This window comes from Lissotriton vulgaris, chromosome 4_1 (genome assembly GCF_964263255.1).
Source record: "Lissotriton vulgaris chromosome 4_1, aLisVul1.2, whole genome shotgun sequence".
In the NCBI taxonomy this organism is placed as follows: domain Eukaryota; kingdom Metazoa; phylum Chordata; class Amphibia; order Caudata; family Salamandridae; genus Lissotriton; species Lissotriton vulgaris.
In genome coordinates this window covers 1,838,189,652-1,838,201,428 of record NC_141691.1, presented here as the reverse complement: position 1 = coordinate 1,838,201,428, position 11,777 = coordinate 1,838,189,652, and the positions used below count along the sequence as shown (strand labels likewise).

Below are 11,777 nucleotides of genomic sequence, written 5' to 3'. Positions count from 1 at the left end.
CAGCCCAAACTACCAAGCCATGTCTTTCCTAGACCGGAATCAAGCATCCAAGGACCGGTTTCTGGCTATCAGCCTTCTTCAGCCTGGATAGCTTGACTCCAGTGATGTGGAGAGCCTGGGACTCACGTCTGAGCATACCCAGCCCACTCGGGGTGAAAATTGCAAAAAACACAGTTGATGGACAGAATGCAGAACAATGTCTTACATTCACCCCAGTACAAAGATCTGGGCCTAAATCCATCGTTTTTTTGCACTCCACACCACCCTAGGTCAGACAATGGCTATATGCAAATCAGCCTTGACCCTGTGCCTCATGGAAACAGTCCAACCCGAACTACCAAGCCATGTCTTTCCTAGACCGGAATCAAGCATCCAAGGACCGGTTTCTGGCTATCAGCCTTCTTCAGCCTGGATAGCTTGACTCCAGTGATGTGGAGAGCCTGGGACTCACGTCTGAGCATACCCAGCCCACTCGGGGTGAAAATTGCAAAAAACACAGTTGATGGACAGAATGCAGAACAATGTCTTACATTCAGCCCAGTACAAAGATCTGGGCCTAAATCCATCGTTTCTTTGCACTCCACACCACCCTAGGTCAGACAGTGGCTATATGCAAATCAGCCTTGACCCTGTGCCTCATGGGAACAGTCCAGCCTGAACTACCAAGCCATGTCTTTCCTAGACCGGAATCAAGCATCCAAGGACCGGCTACTGGCTATCAGCCGTCTTCAGCCTGGATAGCTTGACTCCAGTGATGTGGAGAGCCTGGGACTCACGTCTGAGCATACCCAGCCAACTCGGGGTGAAAATTGCTTTGGTGGAAGGCACTTGATGCGCGATGGGAAAACGGGAGTATTCGTCCATGATGATGATGATATATTTGGCCGATTTCAGTGGACCGAAAAAGTCGATGGCACTTGCTGCCACACACCATCTGGTAGTTCGGACATCTGAAGAGGAGCTGGCGGTTCTTCACGACCCACTAATTGGCATGAGACACAGTCCTTAAGCATGGCTTCCACCATTTGATCAAGTAGGGGAAACCAGACACGTTCCCGGAGTGCTTTCTTGGTGGCTACTATTCCTCTGTGTCCCTCGTGGGCCAAGTTGATTATTCCTTGTCGCAGTCGCTGAGGATTGACTATCCTCCCTCCTCTTAGCAATAAACCATCCGTGCTGATTGACAGTTCCTCTTGGACATGTCTGAATGCTACGAGTTCTTGGGCGTCAACGGCCGTGTCTTGATGGTTGTCCTTCAGATGTCTCCATGAGTTGGTACATTTTCGGACCATGACGTCCTGGATCGTGGGGTCTTGACTAGATGCTACACAAATAGCTTCCAGTGGTACTGCAGGAGGGCATGCATTGTCGATGACAAAGTGAATGTATTCCTCTGCTACAGAGCATCGTTCCAGGGTATGCGGTTGTGGGTGCCGTGACATGTAGTCCACTGAGTTCTCCGCTTTCCTGGGCTTATGGACTATGGTGTAGATGTAATCTTGTAAACGTAAGCCCCATCTTTCTATGCGCGGGGGCATCTTCGCTCGTGGGTTGCCGAATATGGTGACAAGAGCTTGGTGGTCTGTGATGAGAGTAAAGTGTTTCCCATATACAAACAGGTGGAAGTGCTCACAGGCCCATACAACTGCGAGGCTCTCTTTCTCAGGTTGCGAGTAGGTGAGACTGCGACTGGCATAGGCAACCACATGACGTTGGTCTACTTCATCGTTGTATTGCGCCAGGATGGCACCCAGCCCAACAGGACTGGCGTCCACTGTGATTTCAGTTTTCCTTTTGGTGTCAAAGTATGCTTGGTTGATGGCGGAGCTCACAGCTTTTTTGATTTTGTTAAACGCATGTTCACACGGGGTGACCATAGGAATTGTTGGCCCTGGTGAGTGAGTTCTCTGAGCGGGTAGCTGATGGTTGCATAGTCTTTAATGTTATTGTTATTGTTATTGTTATGTTGGATTTATATCGCGCCAATCACCTGCAGGTCTCTAGGCGCTCGGAAATCGATGGAATTCATACAATAACTACGTACCACACAAAGAGATAGTGCAGCAGCCAGCCTACATTACACCCAGGACCCTCCCAAACAGCAATGTCTTTAGGGACTTTCTGAACCGCAGGAGATTCACCTCTCTGCGTAGCCCCTCAGGCTGCTTATTCCATAGCTGAGGGACCAACACAGAGAAGGCTCTCCCTCCCTTGGTTACCAGTTTGTACTGAGGGCAGATCAGCAACTGAGAATCAGAAGATCTAAGTGTTCTTTTTGGACTATACACTTCCAGACGGTCTCTAATATAGACAGGTGCATGGCCATAAATTGCCTTATGGGCCGTGCATAGACTCTTGAACTCTACCCTCTCTTTTATGGGGAGCCAATGTAAGCTCTGTAATAGGGGAGAAGCCTTGGTCCTTCTGGGGAGTCTAAAAATCAGTCCCGCCGCAACCTGCAATCTGTTCATCAGAGTTTTAGGGAGGCCGAAATAAAGGACATTCCCATAGTCCATTCTTGACATGATGGTAGCCGCTACAATTGTTCGCAACATGGCCTGAGAAAGAACGGGTACTAGCTTAAGTAACTGCCTGATGATGTTCGTGCAGCTCCCAACAACAGTGGAGATTTGGCTGCCCATTGACAAATCACAATCCAGCTTAATCCCCAAGCTCTTTACATTTGCACTTGGCTTCGGAGTTGACCCTAACTCCTGTGGCCAGTAAAGATCGCTCCAAGGTGAGGTGGTAGATGGAATTACCAATACCTCAGTCTTGTCTGGATTGATCTTCAGCAGATTTCTCGTCATCCACCCGACCGTATACCTCAGGATATTCTGCGCTTGAAGCTGCGCGGCCTCAGTGTTATCGATACTCAGTACAAGCTGAGTATCATCAGCGTAATTAAAAACTCTGCAGCCCATACTGGCCAGAGATGCAATCAGAGGTTGAAGGTATAGATTGAACAGTAGTGGGGACAATGCGGAGCCCTGAGGCACCCCACACTCTAAAGTCCCCAGGTCGGATATCAAATACCCCAGTTGTATCCTCTGTGTTCTTCCCAAAAGAAAGGATTTCAGCCAGTTAAAAGCTACGCCTTTAACCCCGAAGTTGTCTAGTCTTTCCAGGAGCAGGGCATGGCTGACGGTATCGAGCGCCGCTGACAGATCTAAAAGAATCAGGGCGCTCGGTTTCTTAATATCAGCCATGCCTCTTAATTCATCCAACACCGAGAGCATCAACATCTCGGTGCTGTGATGTGCTCGAAACCCTGCCTGTCGCTCGTGGAGTAAACAATGAGACTCCACGTGAAGAGATAGAAACTTCAGGACATGCTGTTCTAAAATCTTAGAAAGAAAGGGCAGCTGGGAGATTGGTCTATAGTTCTTCAAGATCGCAGGATCCGCGCCGGGTTTCTTCAACAGGGGCCTAACTTGCGCTTCCTTAAATTCAACAGGTAGATACCCTGTTTCTAAAGATCTATTAAGGAGAGAAATGATGCACTCCTCCAAAATGGGACGTGCCACACGAAATACACTAGGGGGGCATGGGTCTGCTGGGGAACCAGATTTAGTTCTACCCATAAATTGCTCCAAGCTCAACACATCAATCTCTGGAAACTCCACGATAGTACAGTCTGTGGAATTATGGAGATCAAGGTGTAGGACAAGTCCATTCACCGTATTACTTTTTATTTCCGAGATGATGTTCTCCACTTTTTCTAGGAAATATCCCTGAAAGGTATTACAATCTTTAGTAGTTTCTGAGCTTTCCGGTTTCTTGCTCAGCTCAGATAAAATTTTAAAAGTCTCTTTCTGGACATTCCCAGCCTTATTTAGGCGAGACTCATAGTGCTCCGCCTTTGCTTGCAATATACGTTTTTTGTACCTATGAAGGGAGGCTTTATACTGATCCCTAGCTATATCATTTTTAGTTTTCCTCCAGGATCTCTCCAAAACCCGAAGCTTCCGTTTGTGCTCCCTCAAGAGCGGGGTGAACCATGGAGCTCCTTTGCCTGGTCCTTTGATGGGCTTGGTCCTTTCAGGTGCTATCAGATCGATAGCTTGACACAAGCTCCACGTTAAATCCGTGTATTCCAGGTCCAGGTTGCTTCCAGCACCAAAGGGTCGGGCCACTTTCGGAAATGTCTCGGTCAGGGTTTTTAAATCAACCTTATCCCATTTACGGATTTTCCTGACTCCCCGAGACCGATCACTTAAGTGTCCATCAATATGGACCTCACAGTTCACTAAATAGTGATCGGTCCATATGCATGGTAAAACACCTCCGAGAGTTCCGTTTGGATCTGAGGTCCATACAAGATCGGGGGTATGACCCTTGATGTGCGTGGGTATTTACACAAGTTGTTTGAAGCTCAAAGAGGAGGACATTGTAGTATTCAGTTGGCGTGTAGCCAGATCCTTGTGAGGATTTTCCCAATGTAGATTAAAATCTCCAGCTACCACGATTTTTTTTTTTATATCTCGTGCAGAGGTCAGACATAATGGGGCAAATAGATCATTGAATAACGGGGTAGAATTAGGTGGGCGGTAGACCGACAAGACTACCAAGCAAAAGTTATTCAAGGTGATCTTTACCCCTAACAGATCGGATAAATCCACTGTTTCTGACAATAATCTTACTACTGACAGATTCTTTTTGAACAGAATCGCTACTCCCCCCCCGTGCACTTCCTGCACGGTTATGCAATATCGCTTGATTGGGAGAGCCGCAATAATATCTGGCATGGAGTTATCAATCCTACAAGTCTCTGATAGAGTCAGGACATCGATATCATTATCCTGAAGCAGGGTAAAAATCTCCACATAATGTTTATGGAGTGACCTAGTATTTAGGCTAGCTAACTTTAACAGAGAGGACTTGGTACCAGGCTTGCCATTATCGAGGCGTTTAATGGCATACTTATTCAGCTTTACTAAAACTGCAGGGTCTAATGGCTGCTCACCGTTATCAAGTTGGAACAGCTCTTCCGACGAGTAAACTAGCCGATGGTCAGAAGTCCTGGCCCCGGAGCCCATCCGTGCGCGGACGGGCGCAGACAGGCTGGACTCTGGCGTGACTCCGGCGATGTTCTGGCGAGCCCGCAGCGCGTGACCGCTGCGCGTCAGCATGACCGGTTTAAGTACCGGTCTAGCGTCCTTGTGACGACTAGACCGTGCGAAGCTTCTGGGCCATTCACCCCCCACCCAAGATGTCCACCGCAGTGCTGCTCGAGGGAGAAAGGACCCGCACCAAACACGGTGTACTTCAAATTTTACAGTGCAAGTAAGTGGGCGAATTAAAAGCAGGGTGTAAGGCAGAAATTAGCACCAACAAAAATGACAAAACGGGGGTATTTTAAAAAGCTTGCAATAGCTCCTATGAGCGCACTAAGCTGTGCGCTGCTCCTTGTAGTTCAGGATAGTTTCCAATGACAGGCGAGCACAGTAGCTCGCCATTCACAGGAACGAGCGAAGGTCACTAATGTCCTGCGGTTGTGGGGTGTTCGCAAGGGCAGACACCTTCCCGGGGTCTGTTTTCATGCCATCTTTGGAAAAGATGTGCCCATAGAATTTCAATGTAGACTTGTGGAATTCACATTTGTCCGAGTTAAGTGTGAGGTTGACATTGAATAACGCGTGGCACACTCGGTCTAGTGCTTTGTCGTGTTCCGTCTGGTTTTCTCCGAAAACTAGGATGTCGTCACTATAATTAAAGGCATTTGGGATGCCTTGGATCACTTGCCGAATGGCTTCCTGAAATATCTCCTAAGCGTATACAAAATAATAGACAAATGTTATATAGACCACAGTAGGCTGCTATATATTTATATTCCTTGCCCAGCCGGAAAGGGAATTTATTACTCAGATAAATAGATTCTTATTCTAAATAAATTTATACAAGATTAAAGGTTAAATAAGCCTTGGGCTCGGTAATTACGAACAAGCAAGGCGCTTCACATAGGTTCGGATTGGGCTGGTGCCCTCCGTGGTTTCTGACAGCAATCGGTGGGGCCAGTGATCGGCAAACTTGGAATCCTTTGTTTATAAGGTTATGTGAACCTTAATGATGCTTTCGGGGTGAGTTAAACATTTGGGAATTGGGGAGCGGCTCGATGGCCGTCGCCGGGATGCGGTCGTGTGAGTCAGCGATCCGCAGAGATCGGGATAATGCCGTGGATCCGGCAGGCAGCAATGATTCTCCGTCAGCGCGCTGACGGCTTATTAACCTTTAATCCAGGCAAAACAATTAATTAAGTCCTGAAGATGATCCTTTATAATTTGAGCACAGGATCGAAACGTCGACTCCTATGAGTGGACATACATTGAATTAATGTATATCTATATCTGTATGTACTACTCCAGGAGATACTGTTAACTTTTGACTCAAAACAGTACCCTGTCTGCTCTTTTTCTTTGCCTGAAACACCCCTTTCTCTCTCCTATCCTCTCTTTCATTTCTCCCGGTACGGCACAGGAGTGTGCTTTACTGCAATGAATTGTTGTTGTATAAATGTATTTAGAATAAGAATCTATTTATCTGAGTAATAAATTCCCTGTCCGGCTGGGCAAGGAATATAAATATATAGCAGCCTACTGTGGTCTATATAACATTTGTCTATTATTTTGTATACGCTTAGGACCTTTGTCTCCCAAAACTTAACTGATACCCATGGTCCATAGCTACCCGCTGGGTTCCCCTTGTTCTTTCAATTTCCTGAAATATCTCAGCAGCAGAGGATATTCCAAAGTTTAATTATTTATAGCGGAACAGGCCTTGATGCATGGTGAAGGTGGTAATGTAGCGGGACTTCTTGTGCAGTTCCAGCTGGTGGTATCCCTTGTTGAGATCCAACTTCGAGAAGACAGTTGCTCCATTGAGGTGAGCAATCATATCACTGATATGAGGTCCGGGGTGTCGCTCCCTCTCAATGGCTGTATTCAGGGCGCGCATGTCCACGCACAGGCGTACCTTCATGTCTCGTCCTTTCTTGGGCACTACCACCACTGGCGATACCCACAGAGTAGGCCCTGTGGACCGTTCAATGATATCCGTCCTCAGCAGGTCTTGTAATTCGTCATCCACCGTTTGTTGCAAGTAAAACTGTACTTTCCTGTGATGTTGCGCTATAGGCGGTACTTGTTCATTAATATGTAGCTTGACTTTGAATTGGTTGAGTTTCCCAAGACCCTTGAAGAGATTCGGGAACTTGTTGACAATGTCCGGGGAATCATCTACCATGTATAGAAGTTCGACAAGCTTGAGGCGCTCTGCTGTCGGCAGGCTGAGAAGGCAATCCGCTGCGTCCTGACCCTCAACCACGTGGATTGAGGCTTGAATCTGTCGGTCTTTATAAGTTAGGGTTGTGCTAAATCGTCCTAGGCAAGGTAGTGGCTTCCTGGACATCCAGGTGTAGACTCGAACGGCTGCAGGCTCCAGTTTTGGCCGCGGTTTCATGCTTTGGTATTCCAGGGCGCAGATGTAGTTCAGGGACGCTCCTGAGCCTAGTACAAACTTGGCGGGATAATTCCCTATTTGAATGTCCAGTTTTGGGTATCTTTTCTGTCTGTCAGGATCTGACACCATGCATATGTATTCATCGCTGTATTGTGAGACAGGTGTGAGAGACGATGATTCCCGGGACGTCGACCTCTGGGATCCGTATGAGCTGGTTGATTGGACGCTCGACCTCGACAAGCTGGATGAGCGGCTTCTCCTTCCTTTCACTGCTCTTGCTTGGTGACGAGTTTCTGAACTTGACTTGGTTGTCCTTATCTCCGACCTTCGTGTTTGACAGACTGCTTCGAAGTGGTTTTTTCTTCCACAGCGGTGGCACTGTTGTCCGATGGCGGGGCACTGCCCTGAATGGGGGTAGTCTTGTCTGCACCTATAACATTTCGAGGCCGGTCTGCTGGCCCGACTGTTTCTAGTTCCGTTGCGCGAAGACGTCCCCCGGGAGGTATGCGTTGATCTTCCTGACTTGCGTTGATCCGACCGGCGCTTCGAGTCTGTGTGAGACTGCATTCGATACACTTGCTCCCTTTTCTCAGACCTGTTGGCTTCCATCTTCTTGGCGTGGTCTTCCGCTTGATTGTTTATGCGAGTGAGTTCCTCTATTTCTTCAAGCGTGTAGTGTTTTTTTAACAACCGGCGGCGCAGTGATTCTGACTGGCATCCTGCAATTATGCGCAGTCGCAGCGCGTCTTCTGTGTTGAATGTGTCAAATTTGCATTAGCGGGCTAGACGCTGAATGCGAGCAATGAAATCACACATCGGTTCATCCTTTTCTTGTGACGCGAGGTTGAACGTGTATCGCTCATAGTCTAAATTTCTCTTGTGCAGAAACTTCCGATCTAGAGCTCCTTTCACATCTTTGTATGAGGCGGCGCTGGCAGTAGGCAATTCTTTGATGATCTGTGTAATGTCTTTTCCTATCAGGTTTCGCAGTGCTATCAACTTGTGCTTGGGGTCTTGTACTTGAGACCCTGTCATAAAGTCTTCAAAATCTTCAGCCCAACTCTTCCCTTTGGGCCCCATGCTGTTCCCTGACGTCAGCTCCAACGGTTCTGGTGGGGGCAGATATGACACTCCCATTAGTATCGGGTGTGGTTGGTGGGGTTACAGGGCTGATCCCATGGCTGCTGGGGTGAGGTGTCAGGTTCTACTGACATTCTGGACTCAAATATAGGTTTTCCAAGCCAGACAGTGCTTTACTTGCTAGGATTTCCAGTGATTTGGAAGTTTTTCGAAGGTTGCCTGACTTCAAAATGGCCGCCGGATAAATGTCAATGTAGTCCTATGTCTGGCGCCTGACTTAAAGATGGCTGCCGGATGGGACATGGGTTTCTATCTTTAACATTGGCTCCAGTGTCTTTGCTCCTTTCCTAAAAGGTGACCAATACTTTGGACTCACCTCTCTGCAGCTCCAGTCTTTGTGGTACAGCGCTCAGGCAGTGCTCGACTCTCCTCGCGATTTTGATCGTGTTTTCACGCTCTTCTGTGTCTCGGCGCTCTGAGGAGGTTATTCTGCAGCTGCACTTTCACAGCGAGGGGGCAGCAGCAGTGGGTGGACACAATCCCTCCTTCGTCGCCAGTGTAATGACTGCTAAACCCCCCAAGGAAGACGCAACTCGTAAGCTCAACAGCACACTTCTTTATTTCTTCAGTGCCATTCCCCAACTGCCCTCTTCCCTTCTGCTTCCTGTCCCGCCCCTTCTCCTTCCGCCTGCCCTGTCCGAACAGCAGGGTCAGGCAAGACAACAAAACAGTAAGGTTTACACATAATTAAATTACAGCATAAATGCCGGTATTGCACATATAATATACAAGTCGGTAACAAGTATTAGAAATAACTGTAAAATACATATTGCAAACCCAACTTTAAAACCTCAGTGATCAAGTGTCAGTGTAAGAATTCATGGCAACGGCTAAAAAACCCTCTAAAATAGATAGATATAAAAGTTAAAAGCCTAATAAATAATTATAAATAATTATTTGCCAATAAAATCCATCCAAACACAGTGCCATACGTATAAGGAAAGAGGCAGCAGTGAGAAAGTGCAAGAGGATAACTAATAGTTCCTATTATCATGCATTTAAGTATGTTCAGAGGACATGGTGCCCATGTGGGCTGTACACCTGCACTGAGGTAAAAGATAAAATTAGATATGTGCAAATACGCGTAATTAGTGCAAACATGTCATGATGGCAATAAAGTGCTACCAGAGAAAAGTGCAAATTTGTTAAATCAAGATTCTATAAAGTCAATTACAAAAAAGGTCAGGAGGGGTCCAGAATGCATGTTAAAATATCATTACACTAGTCTAAATTCATAATCACAAAAACAATCACAGTACTGAGAAGAAAGTGCAATGTGCATACAGCGAGGTGTGCAAAATACTATAGATAGGTGTGGCAGTCCTCCCCAGTATTAAGCCCTTGCGGTGACTTAGTATCAAGTGATATGATGTAACGGGTCTCTAGCTTGCGCAACAGGGACTCTCTGTCACCTCCCCTCCTCTGGGGAGGAACACAATCTATCACATAGTATTTCAGCAAGGAAGCATCTTTCCCATGAGTCTTCTCAAAATGCCTGGCTACTGGATATGCTGGATCTGCATTAGTGATAGCTCGCAGATGCTGTAGGATTCGCTTGTGGACTTGTGGCCTAGTACTACCCACATATCTAAGCCCACAAGGGCATTCTAAAACATAGACGGCAAATTCAGATTTGCAGTTTAGTTTTTGCTTGATTTTAATAGGAAACGGGGAAAGTGGTGTGCTAACCTCAGACTTGCTGATGCCATGTTTACATGCTTTACAGGTAAAACATTTCAAGAATCCCTTGCTATCATCTAGCCAGGATCCCATGATCACCTCTGGGCTGCTCGAAACGAAGCTGTCTTGCATTGACCAGGCTTTGCAATAGGTAATGCTAGGGTATTTGGGCAAGGCAGGGCCAATGACAGGGTCACTGGATATTAAGGACCAGTTATCCTTAATAATTTTATGAATACTTTTATGTTGGTTGCTGTATCCAATAATCAGCCTGGTCTCCTCACAAGGTCTATTAGCGGGAGACTGCAGTTGTTCAACTCCTGAGCCCAGGAATGCTGACCTGTCCATTTTGTTGGCTCTCTGTATAGCACTATCTATAATTTCTGATTTGTAGCCCCTTTGAAGGAAACAGGCCCTACAGGATTGTGCCAGCCGGCATTCCTCCTCACTGCTGCAAATTCTCCTGACACGAAGCATCTCCCCATATGGGATACTCCGTATCAGGTGTGCTGGATGATGACTACCAGCATGCAGCAGTGTGTTACCCGCTGTGGGCTTACGATACAGCTTGGTGTGAAGGCTGCCATCCCGGACAAATATTTCCACATCTAGGAACACAATGGATTGAGTACTGAAGCTACTGGTGAACTGAATATTGAGATTGTTGACATTCAGTTCTTTTATAAACTCGCTCACTTCAATCTCAGTACCATCCCATACAAGAAACAAATCATCAATATACCTTAACCAGAGTTTCACTTTGGTGTTCATAGTGGCGGCATGCTCCGTCATGAGGACCTGCTCCTCCCAGTACCCCATGTGCAAACAGGCGTAACTGGGAGAGAAGCAGGCCCCCATTGCCACACCCCTGGTCTGTAAAAATAGTTGCTTGGCAAATAGGAAGACATTATTATCTAGACAAATGGAGATCATATCTAACAACATTTTCGAATGTTCCTGGAAGCAGCCCTCTCTCTTCCCAAGAAAATGTTGAGTAGCTTTAAGTCCATCTTGATGGAATATGCTGGTGTATAATGAAGTAACGTCCATGGACACCAGAATATAATTAGAATTCCATCTAAAATCAATGTGTCTCCTAAGTAAGTCACTTGTATCAAGGATAAAGGAAGGCAAGCCTTTTACAAAGTCTTGTAGGAAGAAGTCGATGTACTTGCTCATGTTTTCCAACAGGCTGTTACATGCAGAGATGATGGGCCTGCCCGGTGGCTGCTGGTAGTTCTTATGCACTGTAGGGATAAAGTAGATTACAGGGGTGACTGGGTAATCCTTTTTAAGAAATTTGTACTCATCCATGGTCAGCAAGCCCTTACTCCTCCAGGCAGAAAGTTTGGAATAGATTTCATTCCTGGCTTTAAGAGCATCTTGCATAGTGATACGTCTGTAACAGTCCCTGTCGTTGAGCTGTTTGAGAGCTTCTTCCAAATACATTTTACGTGGCAATAGGACCACGTTGCCACCTTTATCAGATTGTCTTACCA

General features: G+C 46.6%; 1 pseudogene; it reads right to left on the bottom strand.

The window, feature by feature from the left end:
* Positions 1 to 890: 890 nt before the first annotated feature.
* Positions 891 to 4,503, bottom strand: LOC147724603 (uncharacterized; annotated as a pseudogene).
* Between the last annotated feature and the right edge of the window lie 7,274 nt (positions 4,504 to 11,777).